The following is a 27,450-nucleotide window of genomic DNA, read 5'->3' as shown; positions in this document are numbered from 1 at the left end:
GCACTTCGTGGGCGGCGAGTTGGTCGATGTCGCCAAGGGCAGAATCGTTCAACCGGGGAACCCCGTGTTCCACGGTAATCCGATGCCACCCACAATGTATAGGGTTGAAGTGGTTCGGGTGCTGCCAGGCTGCGACGAGTTGTTACCTCCGATTCGACCCGCTGGGGCCGACGAAGAAGATGAGATGACCCTCAGCGCCTGCGTAAGTTGGCCCCTGCTTTGGCCGAAGAGCCAGATTTGTTTGGGGGTGGGGGACACCACCCCACAGACAAGACCGCCAGTCGTGCTGGCGCCAAGCCATGGCAAGAATTCCGCAACGCTACCGGACATGCCGGACATCCCTATGGCACAGGATCCGGGCATGCATATGGCACAAGATCCAGACGACGACGACAACGGTACGTTTACCAACGTCGATAAGTACTTTGCCGAACATGGGTACGATGACGAGTTCTGCGGGCCTCCTTCTCAAGAACCCAACCAAGACGACCGCGATCTAGCTGGTACATCGGAGAAACCCAATTGCAACAGGCGTCGTCTGGCGTTCAGTTCTCAGGAGACGCCTCCAGCTGCCGCCTTCACCGAGCCTCAGATAGCTGAGATGCGAAATATTATCAGCCCCAACACGCTCAAGAAGGCGGTCTTTGAGCAGAACTCGGTCCCATTACAACAGATCAAGAAGAAGAGCCGGAAACGGCAGACTAAAAAGGGCGCCGGTGCGAGCCAGCCGGCACCGAGTACGATCCGTGCTCAGGACGGGCCACCTTCACCTAAGGATATCTCGAGGAGAGTGCATGTGGCGGGTAGGGCGATGCTACCGACAAATATGCTCAATGCTGCAACCGGTGCTATGCGGAGTCTGCACGACAGTGTTCTTTCTTTGGAGAAGCGGCGTCTAAGAGAGAATGATGTGGCATACCCGGTTTTCGTGGCCAAGGTGCTAGAGGGCAAGGGCTTTGTGGATGGCGACATCGAGGGTACGATCATCCTGCGGTTTGATGACATCTTTGCTACGTTTAACCTTCATCCGCTGCACTACACCTTCGTTCGGCTGTTTTCGCTGAGTATGGAGATGCGGATCATTAGAGACAAGACCCCGGACATCGTGATCGTCGACACCTTCTACATGCGTGCCAAGCTCTTGAGCAGCGCTGGGGACCGCCAAGTCGCGAGTTCACACCTCGAAGACGTCATTCTGGCAAACCCAGATAAGGACAACTTCCTTGTGGCTTACTTTCCCGAGTAAGTCATCCCTTAACCGCCCCGTAACATATGATTTCTTAGATTTCGATCGTTCTTTTTTTCTAACATTTCGTGTTCTGTGCAGTGACACACATTGCACACTCATCCTCTTAAGCCCGAAATATTCCATGGCCACGTATTTCGACCCGAACCGTAACTCCAAGATAGACTACACAAATATCAAGAAAGTTCTTGATGATGTTCTCCCCGGCTACGCCAAATCTGGAGGCACCTTCACCAGGGAAGTTCGTAAGCATGGCAAGCACGTGTTCGCCCACAAATACGACGTTCTGCTGCGTCAAGGAGCCGCCTGGCGGTCAGAAGGATGCCTACTACGCCCTCCATCACACGCGGGCGATCGTAAGGGACCATCATCACCTTCTGCTACCAAATAATCTCAAAGATTGGGCCGCGAGCTTGTCGGCAATCCAGGACGCGGACATCAGACAAGAATTCTTTCGCATCCAGTCGGAGTTTGCAGACATCATCCATCAAGATGTCCTTCATACCTCGGGGCAGTTCTACCTCAGATATCAACCATCCAACAGGGAGATAGACGAAACGCTACAAATGCAGGCTGACAACGCCCGCGATTTCATGACCATCACGACAGACGGCGGCTTCATCCACGCTCCGGTCCCATGAGTCGAGTCGACAGTAGTGATGCTATGTGTAGTTTTGAAACATTGATTGGCTCATGTTGTAATTAAACTTTAATGAACTTGTATGTCTCTTTGGTTTGGACAGTCGTTCAACTTAGATGTAATCGATGCTATTTATTAGTAGGACCATGAATCGTGCTATTAATGCCATGTCTTGCTTTTCTCTTCCGATCCTTTTGTTGCATACTTATATATTGCTTATGTATGTATTGTCTGTTGTTTCACTTGTGCATAGAGATGCCGTCGTATGTCGTGTACAAGGGTAAGGTTCCCGGAGTCTACGACGACTGGGAGGAGTGTCGAAGACAGGTTCACCGTTTCGGCGGTAACAGTTACAAAGGGTACACCACTAGGGCGGAGGCGGAATCTAGATACGCCCGCTATCTAGCGGGAGAGAGGAGGGGGCGTTGGAGGAACCGGATGAAGACCAGTTTCATCGTGATGATGCTCATCGTGATGACCGCAACTCTCTTCTATGTGATGGTAGTTTAGATGATCGATATCGACTTGTAATGTGAAGACAAACTCGATACTCGTGGTCTCGAGACTTATAATATTTTATCTTTGTTCGGTCTTTTGAATTCGGAGAGTAATATGATGAATTATATTCGGAGACTAATTTTCTATTGTATTCAATGAATCTGCTGTTGTTGTGTGCTACTGTCTATATTCTGTCAAATAATATATTTTGTAACCTGTGCAAAAATCAGAAAAAAAAAACCTAATATTCATACTAATGGCGCATCACTACAGAGTGCGCCATTAGTATGCCAAAATATACTAATGGCGCATCACCAAATAGTGCACCATTAGTATGCCAAGTATACTAATGGCGCATCCATCCGCAATGCGCCATTAGTGTGCCAAAGCACATGGTTAAATATGGCCCCTGGGAGGCATACTATGGCGCAAGGTGTTATATACTAATGGCGCACTGGGTGGTGCACCATTAGTATACCAGATATTAATGGCGCACCAGTGGTGCGCCATTACTAATAAATACTAGTGGCGTGATACTAATGGTGCACCAGTGGGGTGGCGTTCGGTAAAGCTTCATTGTAGCTCTCGTGGCAGCATCATCGGCCTCCGGTGAAACTCCATTGCAGCCCTGCCGGAGCTCCAATGCAGCATCAATGGCTCCGGCGAAGCTCCATTGCAACTCCGGCGGAGCTCCAACTCAGCACCGACGGCCCGGCAAAGCTCCATTGCAACTCCACGAAGCTCCATTGCAAGCAAGTTCGAGCTCCAACGCAGCACCGACGGCTCCGGCGAAGCTCGTTGTAACTCTGAGAAGCTCCATCGCAATTCGCAACACCGGCGTCGAGATGAAGCGGGGGCAGCAGCAGTGGCGTCCGCGTAGCCGCCATACGTCAGGCACCTATAGCACCTCACCTCCCTCAAGCACGTACCTCCCTCCCCCGTGTTTCTCTGAAGTAGGCGTCGCCGGCGAGGACGCCCACTGCTCGCAGCACGATGGGTGCATCCGGCATCATGCTGGAAGGAGCACGCGGGCAGCATGGCGAGCGGCGACAACGCTTCCTCCTAAAGCATCGCTGCGGCCGGGCAGCAGGATCTTTTAGCAAGGCGTGGCCGGGCATCGCCTCCGGCATCTCCGTGCACAGCTACCTTGGTATGGGAAGAGGATGGGTAGGAAGAGACGAGGTGGAAGAATGAGCGGAGGAGAGGATAAGCATTGGGCGGTTGGGAATGAGGGGATAAGCATTTGTGGGCCCATATCAGACACGCGTCATCCGAGCGACGCGGCTTAAAACAGTCAGAAATCAGTCGGTTTACAGGAAGAGTTTTCCAAAATTATAGATACGTTGAAGAGGTATCACCGGTATACCCGTCTTTCGATTAAATTTTCGACATTGTTTATGATGATTACGAGCATGCAGACATTAATGATCAACCGAAGACTTCGAGCATTGCGACCAGCGCGGCAGAAAACGATGGCGCGAGGCACGCGCCAGAAGAAGCAGCAGCCGACGCGCACGAAGCTGCGTACGGCACGCCAGGCAGCAACGCCCGCAACGCCCCTGGTAGCGCTCGCTCAGCTGGCCAAAAGAACGTGTCAGAGGGGAGCAGCCCATCCAGTGGCCCGACTGATGGACCTGAAGATGGACTCGAGCCAGAGTCCCGAGAAGCCAGCCCAGGACGTAGCCCTCACGTTGCGTCAGGAGGGCCAGAAGGCCACGTGCATGGGATTGTTGGTTCTCCTGTACATACACCAATCTCACATGGTTCACCTGGTGGACATGTAGCCAGCCCAAGGGTGCTCCAATCGCCTGAAAACGGAAGTGTGGCAACTTCAGATGATGATTCCTCGTCTTTGACTGTACAGGAGACAAGGGAACGTCCGCCGACACCCGTATGTCTTCGACCAGTGGTGGATTTATATCCAAAGAAAGCGCTTCCAAAAGTAAATCCGGTGAAAATTAAAAGAAGAGGTCGACAGTGTTTGCTTAGCGTCGAGGAACCGACGAAATTTGAAGATGCAAACACGGAGGAGTGTTGGCGTCGCACTATGGACGTGGAGTTGGGATCGATCCAAGACAACAAAACATGGGAGCTTGTGGATCCACCCAACGACCATAAAATCATAGGGCTCAAGTGGGTGTACAAAGTCAAGAAAGATGCCGAAGGAAACTTGGTGAAGCATAAGGCAAGGCTCGTAGCCAAAGGATATGTGCAAGAGCAAGGTGTAGACTTCGAGGAAATGTTCGCTCCTGTCACAAGGATGGAATCGGTGAGGCTAGTTATAGCTCTCGCGGCTCAAGAATCTTATAGGCTACATCACATGGATGTAAAATTTGCTTTTTTGGACGGGGAGTTGAAAGAAGAAGTATATGTGAAGCAACCACCGGGTTACATCAAAAAAGAAGAGATGCACAAGGTGTTAAACTTCACAAGGCATTGTACGGGCTATGCCAAGCTCCTCGGGCGTGGAATATCAAGCTTGATCGTACACTAGTTTCTCTTGGTTTTGAGAAATGTGTTGGGGAACATAGCAGAATTTTAAAATTTTCTACGCATCACCAAGATCAATCTATGGAGTCATCTAGCAATGAGGGAGAGAGGAGTGCATCTACATACACTTGTAGATCACGAGCGGAAGCGTTCAAGAGAACGGGGTTGATGGAGTCGTACTCAACGTGATTCAAATCACCGATGACCTAGTGCCGAACGGACGGCACCTCCGCGTTCAACACATGTACGGTTGGGAGACGTCTCCTCCTTCTTGATCCAGCAAGGGGGAAGGAGAGGTTGATGAAGATCCAGCAGCACGACGGCGTGGTGGTGGAAGCAACGATGATCTCGGCAGGGCTTCGCCAAGTGCTGGGAGATGGAGGAGTGTCACGGGAGGGAGAGGGAGAGGCCAGGGGCTTCGGTGCGCAGCCCTCCCTCCCCCCCCCCACTATATATAGGGTGCCTAGGGGGGCGCCGGCCCTAGGAAATCCAATCTCCTAGGGGGGCGGCGGCCAAGGGGGTGCCTTGCCCCCCAAGGCAAGGGTGGCGCCCCCACCCCTAGGGTTTCTAACCCTAGGCGCAGGGGGAGGCCCAAGGAGGGGCGCACCAGCCCACTAGGGGCTGGTTCCCCTCCCACTTCAGCCCATGGGCCCTCCGGGATAGGTGGCCCCACCCGGTGGACCCTCGGGACCCTTCCGGTGGTCCCGGTACAATACCGGTGACCCCGAAACCTTCCCGAAGGCCGAAACTGGACTTCCTATATATAAATCTTTACCTCCAGACCATTCCGGAACTCCTCGTGACATCCGGGATCTCATCCAGGACTCCGAACAACTTTCGGCTTACCGTGTGCTAATATCTCTACAACCCTAGCGTCATGACCCTACGGGTTCGGGAGACATGCAGACATGACCGAGAAGCCTCTCCGGTCAATAACCAATAGCGGGATCTGGATACCCATGTTGGCTCCCACAAGCTCCACGATGATCTCATCGGATGAACCATGATGTCGAGGATTCAATCAATCCGTACACAATTCCCTTTGTCAATCGGTACGTTACTTGCCCGAGACTCGATCGTTGGTATCCCAATACCTTGTTCAGTCTCGTTACCGGCAAGTCACTTTACTCGTACTGTAATGCATGATCCCGTGATCAATCACTTGATCACTTTGAGCTCATTATGATGATGCATTACCGAGTGGGCCCAGAGATACCTCTCCGTCATACGGAGTGACAAATCCCAGTCTCGATTCATGCCAACCCAACAGACACTTTCGGAGATACCTATAATGTACCTTTATAGTCACCCAGTTACATTGTGACATTTGGCACACCCAAGGCACTCCTACGGTATCCGGGAGTTGCACAATCTCATGGTCTAAGGAAATGATACTTGACATTCAGAAAAGCTACAGCAAACGAACTACACGATCTTTGAGCTAAGCTTAGGATTGGGTCTTGTCCATCACATCATTCTCCTAATGATGTGATCCCGTTATCAATGACATCTAATGTCCATAGTCAGGAAACCATGACTATCCTTTGATCAACGAGCTAGTCAACTAGAGGCTCACTAGGGACGTGTTGTGGTCTATGTATTCACACATGTATTACGATTTCCGGATAACACAATTATAGCATGAACAATAGACAATTATCATGAACAAAGAAATATAATAATAACCATTTTATTATTGCCTCTAGGGCATATTTCCAACAGTCTCCCACTTGCTCTAGAGTCAATATTCTAGTTACATTGTGATGAATCGAACACCCATGCAGTTCTGGTGTTGATCATGTTTTTCTCTAGGGAGAGGTTTAGTCAACGGATCTGCTACATTCAGGTCCGTATGTACTTTACAAATCTCTATGTCTCCACTTTGAACACTTTCACGAATGGAGTTGAAGCGACGCTTGATATGCCTGGTCTTCCTGTGAAAACTAGGCTCCTTGGCAAGGGCAATAGCTCCAGTGTTGTCACAGAAGAGAGTCATCGGGCCTGACGCATTGGGTATGACTCCTAGGTCGGTAATGAACTCCTTCACCCAGACTGCTTCTTGTGCTGCCTCCGAGGCTGCCATGTACTCCGCTTCACATGTAGATCCCGCCACAACGATTTGCTTGCAACTGTACCAGCTTACTGCCCCACCATTCAAAATATACACGTATCCGGTTTGTAACTTAGAGTCATCCAGATCTGTGTCGAAGCTAGCATCGACGTAACCCTTTACGACGAGCTATTCGTCACCTCCATAAATGAGAAACATTTCCTTAGTCCTTTTCAGGTACTTCAGGATATTCTTGACCGCTATCCAGTGTTCCATGCCGGGATTACTTTGGTACCTTCCTACCAAACTTACGGCAAGGTTTACATCAGGTCTGGTACACAGCATAGCATACATGATAGACCCTATGGCCGAGGCATAGGGGACGACACTCATCTTTTCTCTATCTTCTGTCGTGGTCGGGCATTGAGCCGTGCTCAATCTCGTACCTTGCAATACAGGCAAGAACCCCTTCTTTGACTGATCCATTTTGAACTTCTTCAATATCTTGTCAAGGTACGTACTCTGTGAAAGACCAATGAGGCGTCTCGATCTATCTCTATAGATCTTGATGCCTAATATATAAGCAGCTTCTCCAAGGTCCTTCATTGAAAAACACTTGTTCAAGTAGGCCTTTATGCTTTCCAAGAATTCTATATCATTTCCCATCAACAGTATGTCATCCACATACAACATGAGAAATGCTACAGAGCTCCCACTCACTTTCTTGTAAATGCAGGCTTCTCCATAAGTCTGCATAAACCCAAACGCTTTGATTATCTCATCAAAGCGAATATTCCAACTCCGAGATGCTTGCACCAGCCCATAAATCAAGCGTTGGAGCTTGCACACCTTGTCATCATTCTTAGGATCGACAAAGCCTTCCGGCTGCATCATATACAATTCTTCCTTAAGGAAACCATTAAGGAATGCCGTTTTGACGTCCATTTGCCATATCTCATAATCATAGAATGCGGCAATTGCTAACATGATTCGGACGGACTTCAGATTCGCTACGGGTGAGAGAGTCTCATCGTAGTCAACCCCTTGAACTTGTCGATAACCCTTAGTGACAAGCCGAGCTTTATAGATGGTCACATTACCATCCGCGTCTATCTTCTTCTTAAAGATCCATTTATTTTCTATGGCTCGCCGATCAGTGGGCAAGTCAGTCAAAATCTCTACTTCGTTTTCATACATGGATCCTATCTCGGATTTCATGGCTTCCAGCCATTTGTCGGAATCCGGGCCTGCCATCGCTTCTTCATAGTTCGAAGGTTCACCGTTGTCTAACAACATGATTTCCAAGACAGGGTTGCCGTACCACTCTGGTGCGGAACGTGTCCTTGTGGACCTACGAAGTTCAGTAGCAACTTGATCTCAAGTTTCATGATCATCATCATCAACTTCCTCTCTAGTCGGTGCAGGCACCTCAGGAACATTTTCTTGAGCTGCGCCACTTACCGGTTCAAGAGGTAATACTTCATCAAGTTCTACCTTCCTCCCACTTATTTCTTTCGAGACAAACTCTTTCTCTAGAAAGGACCCATTCTTGGCAACAAAGATCTTGCCTTCGGATCTGAGGTAGAAGGTATACCCAACAGTTTCTTTAGGGTATCCTATGTAGACGCATTTTTCCGACTTGGGTTCGAGCTTTTCAGGTTGAAGTTTCTTGACATAAGCATCGCATCCCCAAACTTTTAGAAACGACAGCTTAGGTTTCTTCCCAAACCATAATTCATACGGTGTCATCTCAACGGATTTCGACGGAGCCCTATTTAAAGTGAATGCGGCATTCTCTAAAGCATAGCCCCAAAATGATAGCGGTAAATCGGTAAGAGACATCATAGATCGCACCATATCTAATAGCGTGTGATTACGACGTTCGGACACACCATTACGCTGAGGTGTTCCAGGCGGCGTTAGTTGCGAAACTATTCCACATTTTCTTAAGTGTGTGCCAAATTCGTGACTCAAGTATTCTCCCCCACGATCTGATCGCAAGAACTTGATTTTCCTGTCACGTTGATTCTCAACCTCACTCTGAAATTCCTTGAACTTTTCAAAGGTCTCAGACTTGTGTTTCCTTAAGTAGACATACCCATATCTACTCAAGTCATCAGTGAGGGTGAGAACATAACGATAGCCACCGCGAGCCTCAACACTCATTGGACCGCACACATCAGTATGTATGATTTCCAATAAGTTAGTTGCTCGCTCCATTGTTCCTGAGAACGGAGTCTTGGTCATTTTACCCATGAGGCATGGTTCGCACGTGTCAAACGATTCGTAATCAAGAGACTCTAAAAGTCCATCTGCATGGAGCTTCTTCATGCGTTTGACACCTATGTGACCAAGGCGGCAGTGCCACAAGTATGTGGGACTATCATTATCAACCTTACATCTTTTGGTATTCACACTATGAATATGTGTAGCATTACGCTCGAGATTCATTAAGAATAAACCATTCACCATCGGAGCGTGACCATAAAACATATCTCTCATATAAATAGAACAACCATTATTCTCGGATTTAAATGAGTAGCCATCTCAAATTAAACGAGATCCTGATACAATGTTCATGCTCAAAGCTGGCACTAAATAACAATTATTGAGGTTTAAAACTAATCTCGTAGGTAAATGTAGAGGTAGCGTGCCGACGGCGATCACATCGACCTTGGAACCATTCCCGACGCGCATCGTCACCTCGTCCTTCGCTAGTCTCCGCTTATTCCGTAGCTCCTGCTTTGAGTTACAAATGTGAGCAACCGCACCGGTATCAAATACCCAGGAGCTACTACGAGTACTGGTAAGGTACACATCAATTACATGTATATCACATATACCTTTCATGATGCCGTCCTTCTTGTCCGCTAAGTATTTGGGGCAGTTCCGCTTCCAGTGACCACTTCCCTTGCAATAAAAACACTCAGTCTCGGGGTTGGGTTCATTCTTTGGCTTCTTCCCGGCAGCTTGCTTACCGGGCGCGGCAACTCCCTTGTCGTCCTTCTTGAAGTTCTTCTTACCCTTGCCTTTCTTGAACTTAGTGGTTTTATTCACCATCAACACTTGATGTTCCTTTTTGACTTCTACCTCTGCTGATTTCAGCATTGCAAATACTTCAGGAATGGTCTTTTCCATCCCCTGCATATTGAAGTTCATCACAAAGCTCTTGTAGCTCGGTGGAAGCGACTGAAGGATTCTGTCAATGACCGCGTCATCCGGGAGATTAACTCCCAGCTGAGTCAAGCGGTTATGCAACCCAGACATTTTGAGTATGTGCTCGCTGATAGAACTATTTTCCTCCATCTTACAGCTGAAGAACTTGTCGGAGACTTCATATCTCTCGACCCGGGCATGAGCTTGAAAAACCATTTTCAGCTCTTTGAACATCTCATATGCTCCATGTCTCTCAAAACGCTTTTGGAGCCCCGGTTCTAAGCTGTAAAGCATGCCGCACTGAACGAGGGAGTAATCATCAGCATGTGTCTGCCAAGCGTTCATAACGTCTTGGTTCTGTGGGGTTGGGTGCGTCACCTAGCGGTGCTTCTAGGACATAATCTTTCTTGGAAGCTATGAGGATGATCCTCAGGTTCCGGACCCAGTCCGTATAGTTGCTGCCATCGTCTTTCAGCTTGGTTTTCTCTAGGAACGCGTTGAAGTTGAGGACAACATGGGCCATTTGATCTACAAGACATATTGTAAAGATTTTAGACTAAGTTCATGATAATTAAGTTCATCTAATCAAATTATTAAATGAACTCCCACTCAGATAGACATCCCTCCAGTCATCTAAGTATAACATGATCCGAGTTAACTAGACCGTGTCCGATCATCACGTGAGGCGGACTAGTCAACATCGGTGAACATCTTCATGTTGATCGTATCTTCTATACAACTCATGCTCGACCTTTCGGTCTTCTGTGTTCTGAGGCCATGTCTGTACATGCTAGGCTCGTCAAGTCAACCTAAGTGTATTGCGTGTGTAAAATCTGTCTTACACCCGTTGTATTCGAACGTTAGAATCTATCACACCCGATCATCACGTGGTGCTTCGAAACAACGAACCTTCGCAACGGTGCACAGTTAGGGGGAACACTTTCTTGAAATTATTACGAGGGATCATCTTATTTAAGCTACCGTCGTTCTAAGCAAATAAGATGTAAAACATGATAAACATCACATGCAATCAAATAGTGACATGATATGGCCAATATCATTTGCTCCTTTGATCTCCATCTTCGGGGCTCCATGATCATCGTTGTCACCGGCATGACACCATGATCTCCATCATCATGATCTCCGTCATCGTGTCTTCTTGAAGTTGTCTCGTCATCTATTACTTCTACTACTATGGCTAACGCTTTAGCAATAAAGTAAAGTAATTACATGACATTTATGTTGACACGCAGGTCATAAATAAATAAAGACAACTCCTATGGCTCCTGCCGGTTGTCATACTCATCGACATGCAAGTCGTGATTCCTATTACAAGAACATGATCAATCTCATACATCACATATATCATTCATCATTCATCACAACCTTTGGCCATATCACATCACAAAATACTTGCTGCACAAACAAGTTAGACGTCCTCTAATTGTTGTTGCAAGTTTTTACGTGGCTGCTATAGGTTTCTAGCAAGAACGATTCTTACCTACGCCAAAACCACAACGTGAATTGCCAATTTCTATTTACCCTTCATAAGGACCCTGTTCATCGAATCCGATCCGACTAAAGTGGGAGAGACAGACACCCACCAGCCACCTTATGCAACTAGTGCATGTCAGTCGGTGGAACTGGTCTCACGTAAGCGTACGTGTAAGGTTGGTCCGGGCCGCTTCATCCCACGATGCCGCCGAATCAAGATAAGACTAGTAACGGCAAGCAAATTGACAATATCGACGCCCACAACTACTTTGTGTTCTACTCGTGCATAGTAACTACGCATAGACCTAGCTCATGATGCCACTGTTGGGGAAAGTAGCAGAATTTTAAAATTTTCTACGCATCACCAAGATCAATCTATGGAGTCATCTAGCAACGAGGGAGAGAGGAGTGCATCTACATACCCTTGTAGATCACGAGCGGAAGCGTTCAAGAGAACGGGGTTGATGGAGTCGTACTCAACGTGATTCAAATCACCGATGACCTAGTGTCGAACGGACGGCACCTCCGCGTTCAACACACGTACGGTTGGGAGACGTCTCCTCCTTCTTGATCCAGCAAGGGGGAAGGAGAGGTTGATGAAGATCCAGCAGCACGACGGTGTGGTGGTGGAAGCAACGGTGATCTCGGCAGGGCTTCGCCAAGCGCTGGGAGATGGAGGAGTGTCACGGGAGGGAGAGGGAGAGGCCAGGGGCTTCGGTGCGCAGCCCTCCCTCCCCCCCACTATATATAGGGTGCCTAGGGGGGGCGCCGGCCCTAGGAGATCCAATCTCCTAGGGAGGCGGCGGCCAAGGGGGTGCCTTGCCCCCCAAGGCAAGGGTGGCGCCCCCACCCCTAGGGTTTCTAACCCTAGGCGCAGGGGAAGGCCCAAGGGGGGCGCACCAGCCCACTAGGGGCTGGTTCCCCTCCCACTTCAGCCCATGGGGCCCTCCGGGATAGGTGGCCCCACCCGGTGGACCCCCGGGACCCTTCCGGTGGTCCCGGTACAATATCGGTGACCCCGAAACCTTCCCGAAGGCCGAAACTGGACTTCCTATATATAAATCTTTACCTCCAGACCATTCCGGAACTCCTCGTGACGTCCGGGATCTCATTCGGGACTCCGAACAACTTTCGGGTTACCGTGTGCTAATATCTCTACAACCCTAGCGTCATCGAACCTTATGTGTGTAGACCCTACGGGTTCGGGAGACATGCAGACATGACCGAGAAGCCTCTCCGGTCAATAACCAACAGCGGGATCTGGATACCCATGTTGGCTCCCACAAGCTCCACGATGATCTCATCGGATGAACCATGATGTCGAGGATTCAATCAATCCGTACACAATTCCCTTTGTCAATCGGTACGTTACTTGCCCGAGACTCGATCGTCGGTATCCCAATACCTTGTTCAGTCTCGTTACCGGCAAGTCACTTTACTCGTACCGTAATGCATGATCCCATGATCAATCACTTGATCACTTTGAGCTCATTATGATGATGCATTACCGAGTGGGACCAGAGATACCTCTCCGTCATACGGAGTGACAAATCCCAGTCTCGATTCGTGCCAACCCAACAGACACTTTCGGAGATACCTGTAATGTACCTTTATAGTCACCCAGTTATGTTGTGACATTTGGCACTCCTACAGTATCCGGGAGTTGCACAATCTCATGGTCTAAGGAAATGATACTTGACATTCAGAAAAGCTACAGCAAACGAACTACACGATCTTTGAGCTAAGCTTAGGATTGGGTCTTGTCCATCACATCATTCTCCTAATGATGTGATCCCGTTATCAATGACATCTAATGTCCATAGTCAGGAAACCATGACTATCCTTTGATCAACGAGCTAGTCAACTAGAGGCTCACTAGGGGCGTGTTGTGGTCTATGTATTCACACATGTATTACGATTTCCGGATAACACAATTATAGCATGAACAATAGACAATTATCATGAACAAAGAAATATAATAATAACCATTTTATTATTGCCTCTAGGGCATATTTCCAACAAAATGTGCACTGGAGCATGCTATGTACAAGCGAGGTAAAGGCAAGGATCGTCTCCTAGTGGGCATACATGTTGATGATATCTTGATAACTGGAGCAGATGAGGAGGAGATTGCTAGATTCAAGCTACAAATGAAGGAGCTTTACAATATGAGTGATCTAGGGCTCTTGACTTACTATCTCGGGATCGAGGTACATCAAAATCCAGAGGGAATCACACTATGCCAGAAGGCATATGCAAAGAAGATTCTTGAAAGCTGTAGCATGGAGGACTGCAATCCAAGTCATGTTTCAATGGAGCCTCGACTTAAACTTAGCAAGAGGAGCCAAGCACCCGCGGTTGATGCAACGGAGTATAGAAGTGTGGTCGGAAGCCTAAGGTATCTTGTGAATACACGACCGGACTTGGCCTATTCTGTTGGCGTAGTGAGTCGCTTCATGGAAGCACCCACGATAGAACATTGGGCAGATGTGAAACAAATACTCAGGTACATCAAAGGGACAACTAACTTCGGTTGTGTCTATTTGAGAGAGAAGCGGAAGGAGATGGTGGAGCTACTTGGCTACAGTGATAGTGACTTGGCAGGAGATATTGACGACCGTAAAAGTACCTCGGGCGTGGCATATTTCTTGGGAAGAAGCTTAGTGAGTTGGCTATCACAAAAGCAGAAGGTGGTCGCATTATCATCCTGTGAAGGGGAGTATATTGCAGCTGCAACCGCGGCAAGTCAAGGTGTGTGGCTAGAAAGGCTACTCGGTGACCTCACTGACAAGGAACCGGAAGGAGTGGTGCTCTATGTTGACAACAAGTCCACGATTTCTCTATGTAAGAATCAAGTGTATCATGATAGAAGTAAGCACATTGATATAAGGTATCATTACATACCGGATTGCGTGAAAGAAGGCAAGATTGAAGTCAACTACATTTGCACCGACGATCAGCTTGCAGATATCCTGACCAAATCTTTGGGACGACAGAAATTCACGAACATGCGGGAAAGGATCGGCGTCCAAGCTGTGAAGTGAGGACATCATGGTTGGGGGAGGGGGGGGTGATTGTTGGAATCAACCACGTAGTAGAAATTCTGTCCGGTATGGACTAGGAGCAGTCACCGACTCGGTTTTGTAATAGGCTAGCAGCTAATATAAATACCCGTGTACCCCTACATTGTAACATCAGATCAAACAAAGCAATAAAAATCCAAAGGCTCGACACGATCCTTTTGCGATCAACTCAAGCGTGTCTCCTGTGCTTGTTTCTTGTGCCTAGCTAGACATCCAAAGCATCCACCAGGCTGCCTGCTTGCTAGCTTATAGCTAGTACGTGCGTATTGCGTCTCCGTCGTCCGGCGACTCGGAAGCTAATCAGACAAGCTCGTACACGTATTTTGTCGGAAGGTACTCGGCAGCATCGTTATCTGGGTCAACAGCCGAGACGTTACATGAAGATAAGAGGGACGTGTCATGTTGTATTCTTGGAGTTCTAAACTTCCTTTTTAGTGATGCTTACGGAACACTCTAATGAAGTATAAAGACCTGAAAAAACTGCATAAAAGATCTTAGAAAACATATCGCTAAAAACAAGACCTGAAAACTCCCTGCACGGCACACCTTGGTCGCACTTCATCACCTGTCACCGCAGTCAAAGTAACATCAGAGATAAAGAAGGCCAACGCCCATCATGCCAAAATTCGTCACTGCGGTGTATGTGGGATTTTCTTTATGAGCTGAATAATAAGCCAGCACCGAGGCCAAAACTGTTGTGGCTCATCTATCAGAGACATTCGGAATGCTCGTTGAGATACTTCTGCTTTGCCTCTGTTTGACGAAATCGAAGGAGACACCTGATTCTGCCTACCTCTAACTGCATCTTGTGCTCTGAAGCACCTTTCTTCCGGTGTGTGTCATCGTTGTCGCATTTGGGGAGGACGAAAAGCATAACGTTCTCTAGCAGCATAGGATCAAACTCATGTATACGTTCCTCCCAAACCTCCTAACAGCATAGGATCAAATACCTCGGTAATGGAGATGAGATTGGAGAATAAAGACAAAAGGGATATCATCACCGCGTTGTCGACATCACCCACCGACACTAAGTCCTCAACGTTGCCATGAGCAACAATAGGATGTGACGGGGGCCCGAGAAGATTTATTGAATATGCCACCACCATTACCTTCCGAAGTAGCACCGCACACACACAAATTAAAGCCAGCTAGAGATCGGACTCAAGGGGGCATATACCCTCCCCTCGCCAGAGCAGACGTATAGTAGAGAGGAACCCATAATATCGATGGTGGCATATGATGGAGAAAATAGGATCACCTCATTGTGGTTAGTGAAGGAAGAGAAAGTGAAAACTTGGGAGTGGAGAGATGAACGACTCAAGAACATGACATGGAACAATGCATCGTCTCTCAAATTTTCTATGTAATTTTGATCAGTAACTGGACTAACAAAGTACTAGCCATGTCACGCCTGGCACATGTGGACCCTTATTGATGCATTATGCTGAAGTTTCTTATGAAGTAAGAAGAATATCTATGTGTTAATTATTTGGTTGTTGATTGGTTGCTAGACGTGTTGCCAGCTTCTTGGTCATGCATTCAAGAACAATTGCCATGTATCTTAATATGGTTGGATTTCTCAAGTATGAATCATCAATTCAGCTTGTATACTTGCACGACTCATGTGATTCTTGCTTGCAACAGAAGCTCGTGCAGAACGTGAAGTTATTATGCATTCTGCGGGTTCCTTCGTGATTATACTTGTGCAAAGCATCATCCAGAATGGTCTTCAGTGTAGTCCAGTCCTTGTTAGGGTGTCTCTTTGAATCAAATACAAAGGCCCTGACATGCCCTAGTAATAGTAAGACTAAGATCTAGTGTTCGTCGCTGCACAAAGAATGGTACAAGTTAATATGCATGAGATCAACCCCCGAAGTCCGTTATATATGTTCAAGCATAAATGATTGAAGGACTTACATGGCAAGGTAGGGCACGAGTATGCAGTTGTCCTTGTTTGCATTCGCAAGCATGCCTTGCCAGACATAGTTCGCCATGATGTCTTAGCCTTGTTTGGATCTCAACGTTGTACACATCACTAGTAGAAAACGAAGATTTAAAACCGGTTCGTAAGGGCCTTTAGGACCGGTTCTGCAACCGGCACTAAAGAGTGGAGACTAAAGACCCCCCCTTCCCTTAGTACCGGTTCGGCACGGACCGCCACTAAAGGCCCACCACGTGGCGTGAGCTCGCGCCGTGGTATGGGGGACCTTTAGTACCGGTTGGTGTTACGAACCGGTACTAAATCTTTTTTTATTTTTTTTTTAAATTTTGGAAAAAAATGATTTTTTTTTTATTTTCTAAATTATTTGATGATTTAGTCTCTAATCACCCCTCTTAACTGCTCAAGTGTGGATCACTCATTCCAAATCATCAAACTTCCCGGCCGGTCACCCATCCTCTCACTCCCCCAACCTAAGCACGCTTAACTTCGGAGTTCTATTCCCCCTACTTTTCAAGTCTGCACTTGTTGTTTTCCTGACATATGTAAGCTGTCAATCCTATTAACCCTCAGCAGTTTACCTTGAGCATTAGGTCACGCGTTTCACCATTTGAGTTTGAAACTATTATTTAAAAAAATTAGTAACACTAATATTTCTTGAATAAGTTTGACTAGATTTGACCAAAATTAAAAAATTGAAATAATTAATTAGTAACAATAATATTCTTGAATAATTATGTAGTAACATTAATACTTCTTGAATAAGTAGTTTGGCCATAGTTTGACCAGATTTAACCAAAATTTAAAAAAACTGAAATTTGAGCATATCTTTTTTTCCTTTTGGAATTTGAGGATTCTAAAAAATTACAAACAGACCGTAGGCTGTCAAAATCAGATGCGGATTTCCGTGCTGAATTTTTTAATATATTATACATTTTTTTTGACATCATACCGGGGGGGGGGGGGGGGGGGGGGGGTAGAGTTTGAAAATTGTCCTATAGTCCCGGTTTGTGTCTCCAACCGGGACTATAGGTCAGACCCCCTTTAGTACCAGTTCGTGCCACGAACCGGTACTAAAGGTGATCATGGGGCCCCGGCCTGACGCCAGCCTGCCACCACCCCTTTAGTACCGATTCGTGTCACGAACCGGCATTAATGCATAGCCATTCGAACCGGTACTAATTACCGGGCCAAAATCGAACCGGGACTAATGTATCTCACATTAGGTCCTTTTTTTACTAGTGCATGCATGTGATAAGGTTAGACTTCTGGAGTTTGGCCTCTATTTTGTTTTGGAAAAGGAGGCTTGCACCCGTCCTCTGCATCTGAACGATGCATGCAACCATATTATTACGTATTGGTGTGTACTCGACAAACTGGAGCCCCTCTATCACCTTGGTTGTGTAACAATCGTCATATTTTTCGGATTCATTTCTTAGTACGTGTTGGTGTAGAAGCCTTAGGTTCGTTGAGAGGCCCTTCAACACAGCCTTCAGTACCATCGGTTCACTAGGGATATGCTGCCTGAGAGTATATGCACCCACTAGGAACAAATATGCGCTGAGTAGGAAACACATGTTCTTTTGGTGCCTTTCAGGCAGACGGGCGGAACTTGAGCTGCAGAGTTGAGGCGGACGACCCGGTGGAACTTGAGCTGCCACCGGTAATGGTCCCTGTCTGTGAGCCGACGGCGGTCCTTGACTCCGGACTAACGGTAACGCCGAGAGAGATGTCCGGCACCCCACAGCTGGCAACACCGGTGACACGACACACTTCTGACAGTGGCCCAGACACGGTGGGTTCGAGGGACCTAATGCTCTCCACGCCCGATGGTCCGGTGGGCACTTGAGGGCTGACAACGAGTGGGGGGCTGTGGGCAGGAGGCTCGTAGCGCCCGCCCACACGCGTTGGGCTCGATTATCTCGGGAGAGGCGCCTGGACAGGAGGTCCGAGGTGCTCTTTCTCATCCTGTGATCCCTGGCGAGCTGGGGGAGAGGTGCGGGCCGGAGGCCCTTGGCTTACCCTCTGCGCAGGATTCCACCGAGCAGCATGGACAGGGACCGCGCCGTTGTGATGGTGAAGGGAGGGGAGCGGGACTATCGAGCAGGTGGCTCCACGGTCTCCTTCCCCCTTGGCTATTGTGGGCGATACCCGCTCGACCACGCCCTACCCTTCTTCACCGACGCTTGGGGAAGGGTGTGGGAGTCGGGTGCATACGCCTCGGGAGAGGACGGCGGATGAGCTTATCGCTTTCGGTGGGATCGCGGATCCGGTGACGGCTGGCAGGCGTGTCAGTAGCCGGATCTAGGGACAACCAGACGCGGACGACCTGCAGCTAGCGCGCTCCAAGAGGGCGGCCATGCTTCGCGATGTCAAGGCTACTACAGGTAGGTCATTTGATAAGAGTTGTTCAATTTTGCATTACATAGAGAATGACATAGTTGATAAGGCAAACGACTTAGGAATCTCTTTGGGGTCAAATGAAACTGAGGTTGTGAAATCCATAAACGATCTTTTAGACTTAGAAGCGGAGAGGGCTTCAGAAATTATTGGTAATCTTGTATCTGTCAAACCCATGAATGACAATGACATGGAAAATTTAGGAATGGTCGCTCTCGAAAATATATGTAACAATCTCTTGCCTAGTTCGGAGGCCGATGATGAGGAGGGGTCGGAGACCACAGACACCATAGAGCCTCTAATGATGGAGGGCACAGTCTCTTACGCCGCCGATCCGACATTCCCGAAGGGTGATGGGGAGAAGCCCAAACGACCTTGGAAGCGGAAAATTTATCCTACTTCGGCAGTTCGTAGAAGTGCTAGAGTTAAGCTTAAGAAAAATTCATGATGACATATGAAAGGAGTCTTTTGGAATAGCAGAGGTCTAGGTGACTTGGCTAAACGAAGGGTCTTGGCGGAGACAACGATAGAACAACACTTAGACTTTATTGCACTTTTGGAAACAAGACGAGATAATTTTACATCACAGTTCCTTCAAACTCTCTCCGGGGCTATTGATTTTGACTGGCACACCTTACCGCCTAGAGGAAGATCTGGTGGGATTTCACTAGGGGTTCGGTGTGAAACGCTTGAGGTACGCTTAATGTGGTTCGTAGAGATTTTGCGGTTAAGTTTCGGGTGTGATCAAAGTTGGATGGTTTCCGATGGTCTCTTGTTGCTGTATATGGGGCAGCACAACCTGAACTCAAACCAGATTTTTTTTAGCCGAGTTGGTGCGAATCTGTGGAGATGAAACCCTGCCAATCCTAGTCGGCGGGGATTTTAATATAATTCAGAGGAGAGATGAAAGGAATAATGACAATTTTGATGGACATTGGTCTATGATTTTTAACATGATTATTGAGAGTCTTAATTTAAGAGAAATTGAGCTCACTGGTATTCAATTTACATGGGCCAATCCGTTGCCCACTCCGACTTATGAAAAGTTGGATAGGGTACTCGCTAGTGTGGAATGGGAAGAAAAGTACCCTTTGGTGTCGGTTCATGCGATGCAGAGAGAGATCTCAGACCACACACCACTTCTAATAGACTCGGGAGAGGCTACCCATGTGGCGAATAAAAATGCTTTCTCCTTCGAACTAGGCTGGTTCGAGAAAGAAGGTTTTTTGGAGATCATCGCACATGAATGGGCTAAGCCTGATAGTGGAAGGACCAATATTAAGAGATGGCAAAATAAAATTATACGTCTAAGGCAGTTTTTGTGAGGTTGGGCCAGAAATGAGAGTGTTACAAACAAGAAAAAGAGCGTCTCACTCAATTAATTGAGGTACTAGATTTAAAAGGTGAAGGCACTCTTCTTATGGCTAATGAGCAAAGATCCAAGTCTGATGCTGAGCAAGGCCTACGAGCTCTCCTGAGAGAGGAGGAGCTCAAATGGGCATTGCGCGCTAAAGTGCTTAAGGTTGTCCAAGGGGATGACAATACACAATTCTTTCATATGGTTGCAAATGGTAAACATAGGAAGAATAAAATCATACAGCTAGAACAGGACGAGGGGAGAATTGTGGGCCATGAGAATCTGGAAGCTTATATCTCTAATTACTATAAACAAATTTTTGGGCCTCCGAATACAAGTACGGTGGCGCTAGATGAATATGTTATTGGAGATATACCTCAAGTGCAGGCAGAGGAGAATGATATTCTCTCTGCACCGTTTACTGACAAAAAGGTTCTGGAGGCAATCTCATGAATGAAACCAAATAAAGCACCGGGACCAGATGGGTTTCCGGCTGAATTCTATAAGAAATGTTGGCATATTATTAAGGATGATCTTATGCCTATGTTTCATGATCTCTTCAACGGTCATTTAGAGTTGTTTCATCTTAACTTCGGTATGATAAAGCTGTTGCCAAAGAAAGATGAGGCAGTTCAGATCAAACAATTCAGGCCCATATGTCTTCTTAATGTGAGTTTCAAAATTTTCACAAAGGTTGGAACCAACAGATTGACACAAATTGCTCATTCAGTGGTACAACCAAGCCAGGGTGACACATACTTGAAGGGGTGGTTGTTCGGCATGAAATTCTTCATGAGATTCACTCGAAGAAACTAGATGGGGTTATCTTCAAAGTGGATTTTGAGAAGGCGTATGATAAAGTTAAGTGGCCTTTTCTTCAGCAGGCAATGCACATGAAAGGATTTAGTGAGGCCTGGCGGAACCAAGTGGGTACCCAAGTCTAGAAGGGTAGTGTCGGAATCAAGGTTAACGATGATATCGGTCATTATTTTCAAACACATAAGGGGTTGAGATAAGGGGATTCCATGTCTCCTCTCTTGTTTAATATAGTGGCAGATATGTCGGCCATTCTTATTGGTGGGGCCAAGCAGAATGGTCATGTGGAGGGGTTAGTTCCTCATCTAGTTGATGGAGGAGTATCCATTTTACAGTATGCTAATGACACTATCTTATTCATGGAACATGACATGGCTAAGGCACGTAATATGAAACTTATTTTATGTCTCTTTGAACAATTGTCTGGCTTAAAGATAAACTTTCACAAGAGCGAGTTGTTTTACTTTGGGAAGGTCATAGACGAGCAAAACACTTATAGACAATTGCTCAGATTTGAATTAGGTGCTTTACCATTCAATTATTTGGGAATACCAATCCACCATTGTAAGTTATCCAATAAAGAATGGAAATGTATCGAAGATCGAATTGAAAAAAAAACTTAGCTGCTGGAAGGGCAAGCTTATGTAATATGAAGGTCGGCTAGTGCTGATTTACTCGGTATTGACTAGTATGCCGATGTTCCTACTTTCATTCTTCGAAATTCCGAAAGGGGTTCAGAAGCGACTTGATTTCTTTAGATATCGTTTCTTTTGGCAGTCTGATGAGGCCAAGAGGAAATATCGTCTCGCGCGATGGGATATCCTTTGCCGACCAAAAGACCAAGGGGGTCTTGATACGTCTCCAACGTATCTATAATTTTTTATTGTTCCATGCTATATTATATCCTATTTTGGTCATTATTGGGATTTATTATACACTTTTATATTATTTTTGGGACTAACCTATTAACCGAAGGCCAAGCCCAGAATTTTTTTTTTGCCTATTTCAGAGTTTCGTAGAAAATGAATATCAAACGGAGTCCAAACGGAATGAAACCTTCGGGAACGTGATTTTCGGAACGAACATGATCTAGAGGACTTGGACCCTACGTCAAGAAAGCAACCAGGAGGGCACGAGGTAGGGGGCGCGCCTACCCACCCCCCCCCCCTAGGCGCACCCTCCACCCTCGTGGGGCCCACGTTGCTCCACCGACGTACTTCTTCCTCCTATATATACCTACGTACCCCCAAACTACCAGATATGGAGCCAAAACCCTAATTCCACCGCCGTAACTTTCTGTACCCGTGAGATCCCATCTTGGGGCCTTTTCCGAAGCTCCGCCGGAGGGGGCATCGATTACGGAGGGTTTCTACATCAACACCATAGCCTCTCCGATGAAGTGTGAATAGTTTACTTCAGACCTTCAGGTCCATAGTTATTAGCTAGATGGCTTCTTCTCTCTTTTTGGATCTCAATACAAAGTTCTCCCCCTCTCTTATGGAGATCTATTCGATGTAATCTTCTTTTGCGGTGTGTTTGTTGAGACCGATGAATTGTGGGTTTATGATCAAGTTTATCTATGAACAATATTTGAATCTTCTCTGAATTCTTTTATGTATGATTGGTTATCTTTGCAAGTCTCTTCAAATTATCAATTTGGTTTAGCCTACTAGATTGATCTTTCTTGCAATGGGAGAAGTGCTTAGCTTTGGGTTCAATCTTGCGGTGTCCTTTCCCAATGACAGTAGGGGCAGCAAGGCACGTATTGTATTGTAGCCATTGAGGATAACAAGATGGGGTTTATATCATATTGCATGAGTTTATCCCTGTACATCATGTCATCTTGCTTAAAGCGTTACTCTGTTCTTTTGAACTTAATACTCTAGATGCATGCTGGATAGCGGTCGATGTGTGGATTAATAGTAGTAGATGCAGGCAGGAGTCAGTCTACTTGTCTCGGACGTGATGCCTATATACATGATCATACCTAGATATTCTCATAACTATGCTCAATTCTGTCAATTGATCAACAGTAATTTGTTTACCCACCGTAATACGTATGCTCTCGAGAGAAGCCACTAATGAAACCTATGGACCCGGGTCTATTTTCCATCATATTAATCTTCCGTCAATAAGCTATTTCCTTTTCCTTTTATTTTGCTTTCTTTACTTTGCATCTTTATCATAAAAATACCAAAAATATTATCTTATCATATCTATCAGATCTCGCTTTCGTAAGTGACCGTGAAGGGATTGACAACCCCTGTATTGCGTTGGTTGCGAGGATTTTATTTGTTTGTGTATGTGCAAGGGACTCGTGTGTGGCCTCCTAATGGATTGATACCTTGGTTCTCAAAAACTGAGGGAAATACTTACGCTACTTTGCTGCATCACCCTTTCCTCTTCAAGGGAAAGCCAACGCAGTGCTCAAGAGGTAGCAAGAAGGATTTCTGGCGCCGTTGCCGGGGAGTCTACGCAAAAGTCAACATACCAAGTACCCATCACAAACCCTTATCTCCCGCATTACATTATTTGCCATTTGCATCTCGTTTTCCTCTCCCCCACTTCACCCTTGCCGTTATATTCGCCCTCTCTCTCCGTCCTCCTTCTCTTTCTTTATTTGCCTCTTTTTGCCCGTCTCTTGTTTGCCTGTGTGTTGGATTGCTTGCTTGTCGTTATGGCTAGTCCCCTATCTTCTCCGTTGTCTCCTGAAAATGAAGTTCTTAATTTTAAGCAAAGGGAAGGATAAAATCTAAAAGACGCTTGGTATAGAATTTGCAATGCTCAAAATAGATCTACCAGAAAGCAATCTACTTCTGTTCTTCTCCGCAATTTTTATGTAGTCACTACTCCTTGGCAAAGATATGTCCTTGATACCATTACCGGAGGGAATTTCTTGGGTAGCCACGCTTTTGATTCCTATAATGCTATGATAGATTTGTTTGGCTCACCCCCTCTTTTGGTTAATGGAACTATGTTAACTTTGGAGCATGTAATGCAAAAACTTGAAATTATTGAAAATAAAATTGCTACCGTAGAATTGATTGAAAATTTGGATAAAAATATCCACAACCAAATTACTCAATATGGATCTAAAGTAGGAGTCACTTTGAAAAATATTAAGGAGAAGGAACCCATAGTTAATGAAAGAATAAATTAGGATTCCACTAGAATCGATAAACTTGAGGATATCATTACCAACTTGGGAACCGTTTTTTCTTCCATAAAGAATACTCCAAGTCCTCCAACTAAAATTACCAAGCTTATGTATGTTCCTAAAAATAAGGGTGAATCCTCTAGCAAGGAAACTGCGGATCTCAAATCTATAAGTATTCATCCCAATCTTTTTGCTATCATTAAGGAACCGTTTGCTATTAATGATTGTTTCGATTTTTTGCCTAGGAGTTTGATAATTGATAAAAGGAAAGAAACTCTTAAGGGTGATAGATGTCTCATTAAAGAATTACCAACTACAGATACTTAGATCTATCCTTGCTTTTATGCCTAGCTAGGGGCGTTAAATGATAGCGCTTGTTGGGAGGCAACCCAATTTTATTTTTATTCCTTGCTTTTTGCTCCTGTTTAGTAATAAATTATTTATCTAGCCTCTGTTTTGGTTGTGTTTTTTGTGTTTAATTAGTGTTTGTGCCAAGTAGAACCGTTGGGAAGACTTGGGGAAAGTTTTTTTAATCTTGCTGTAAAAACAAAAACTTAAGCGCTCACGAGAATTGCTGCAATTTTTATTTGGAAAGTTATATTTAGTTAATTCTTTTTGCAGATGATTAATAGATAAATTCCTCACGTCCAGAAATTTATTTTATAATTTTTGGGGTTCCAGAACTTGCGTTAGCTACAGATTACTACAGACTGTTCTGTTTTTGACAGATTCTGTTTTTCGTGTGTTGTTTGCTTATTTTGATGAATATATGGCAAGTAAAATAGTGTATAAACCATAGAGAAGTTGTAATACATTAAGTTTAACAAAAATATAAATAAAGAATGAGTTCATTACAGTACCTTGAAGTGGTGTTTTTTTTTCTTTCGCTAACGGAGCTCACGAGATTTTCTACTTTAAGTTTTGTGTTCTGAAGTTCAAGTTTTGGGTAAAAGATTTGATGGATTATGGAACAAGGAGTGGCAAGAGCCTAAGATTGGGTATGCCCATGTCACCCCAATATAATCTAAGGACACAGAAAAGCCCAAGCTTGGGGATGCCCCGGAAGGCATCCCCTCTTTCGTCTACTTCCATCGGTAACTTTACTTGGAGCTATATTTTTATTTACCACATGATATGTGTTTTGCTTGGAGCGTCTTGTATTATTTGAGTCTTTATTTGTTAGTTTTACACAATCATCCTTGCTGTACACACCTTTTGAGAGACACACATGATTCGGAAATTGTTAGAATACTCTATGTGCTTCACTTATATCTTTTGAGTTATATAGTTTTTGCTCTAGTGCTTCACTTATATCTTTTAGGGCACGGTGGTGGATTTGTTTTATAGAAACTATTGTTCTCTCATGCTTCACTTAGATTATTTTGAGAGTCCTACAAAACAGCGCGGTAATTTGCTTTAATTATGTTAGGCATTCAAGATTAATAAAGAAATTCTTATGAGTGTGTTGAATACTATGAGAAGTTTGATACTTGATAATTGTTTTGAGATATGGAGATGGTCATATTAGAGTCGTGCTAGTTGAGTAGTTGTGAATTTTAGAAATGCTTGTGTTGAAGTTTGTGATTCCCGTAGCATGCACGTATGGTGAACCGTTATGTGAAGAAGTTGGAGCATGAATTATTTATTGATTGTCTTCCTTATGAGTGGCGGTCGGGGACGAGCGATGGTCTTTTCCTACCAATCTATCCCCCTAGGAGCATGCGCGTAGTACTTTGCTTCGATAACTAATAGATCTTTGCAATAAGTATGTGAGTTCTTTATGACTAATGTTGAGTCCATGGATTATACGCACTCTCACCCTTCCACCATCGCTAGCCTCTCTAATACCGCGCACCTTTCGCCGGTATCATACACCCACCATATACCTTCCTCAAAACAGCCACCATACCTACCTATCTTGGCATTTCCATAGCCATTCCGAGATATATTGCCATGCAACTTTCCACCGTTCTGTTTACTATGACATGCTCCATCATTGTCATATTTGCTTTGCATGATCATGTAGTTGACATTTTAGTTGTGGCAAAATCACTGTTCATAATTCTTTCGTACAAGTCACTCATGCATCATTGCTATCCCGGTATACCGCCGGAGGCATTCATATAGAGTCATACTTTGTTCTAGTATCGAGTTGTAATCATTGAGATGTAAATAAATAGAAGTGTGATGATCATCATTCATAGAGTATTGTCCCCAAAAAAGGAGAAAGGCCAAAATAAGAATGCCCAAAAAAAGGGACAATACTACTATCCTTTTTCCGCACTTGTGCTTCAAAGTAGCACCATGATCTTCATGATAGAGAGTCTCCTATGTTATCACTTTCATATACTAGTGGGAATTTTTCATTATAGAACTTGGCTTGTATATTCCATTGATGGGCTTCCTCAAAATGCGCTAGGTCTTCGTGAGCAAGCGAGTTGGATGCACACCCACTTAGTTCTTTTTGTTGAGCTTTCATATACTTATAGCTCTAGTGCATCTGTTGCATGACAATCCCTACTCACTCACATTGATATCTATTAATGGGCATCTCCATAGCCCGTTGATATGCCTAGTTGATGTGAGACTATCTTCTCCCTTTTTGTCTTCTCCACAACCACCATTCTATTCCACATATAGTGCTATGTCCATGGCTCACGCTCATGTATTGCGTGAAGATTGAAAAAGTTTGAGAACACCAAAAGTATGAAACAATTGCTTGGCTTGTCATCGGGGTTGTGCATGATTTAAATACTTTGTGTGGTGAAGATGGAGCATAGCCAGACTATATGATTTTGTAGGGATAACTTTCTTTGGCCATTTTATTTTGAATAGACATAATTGCTTAGTTAATATGCATGAAGTATTATTATTTCTATGTCAATATTGAACTTTTGTCTTGAATCTTTCGGATCTGAATATTCATACCACAATTAAGAGAATTACATTGAAATTATGCCAAGTAGCATTCCACATCAAAAATTCTGTTTTTATCATTTACCTACTCAAGGACAAGCAGGAATTAAGCTTGGGGATGCTTGATACGTCTCCAACGTATCTATAATTTTTTATTGTTCCATGTTATATTATATCCTATTATGGACATTATTGGGCTTTATTATAC

The sequence above is a fragment of the Triticum urartu genome, chromosome 7, assembly GCF_003073215.2.
Source record: "Triticum urartu cultivar G1812 chromosome 7, Tu2.1, whole genome shotgun sequence".
Taxonomy (NCBI): domain Eukaryota; kingdom Viridiplantae; phylum Streptophyta; class Magnoliopsida; order Poales; family Poaceae; genus Triticum; species Triticum urartu.
Note: the sequence above shows the minus strand (reverse complement) of the source record.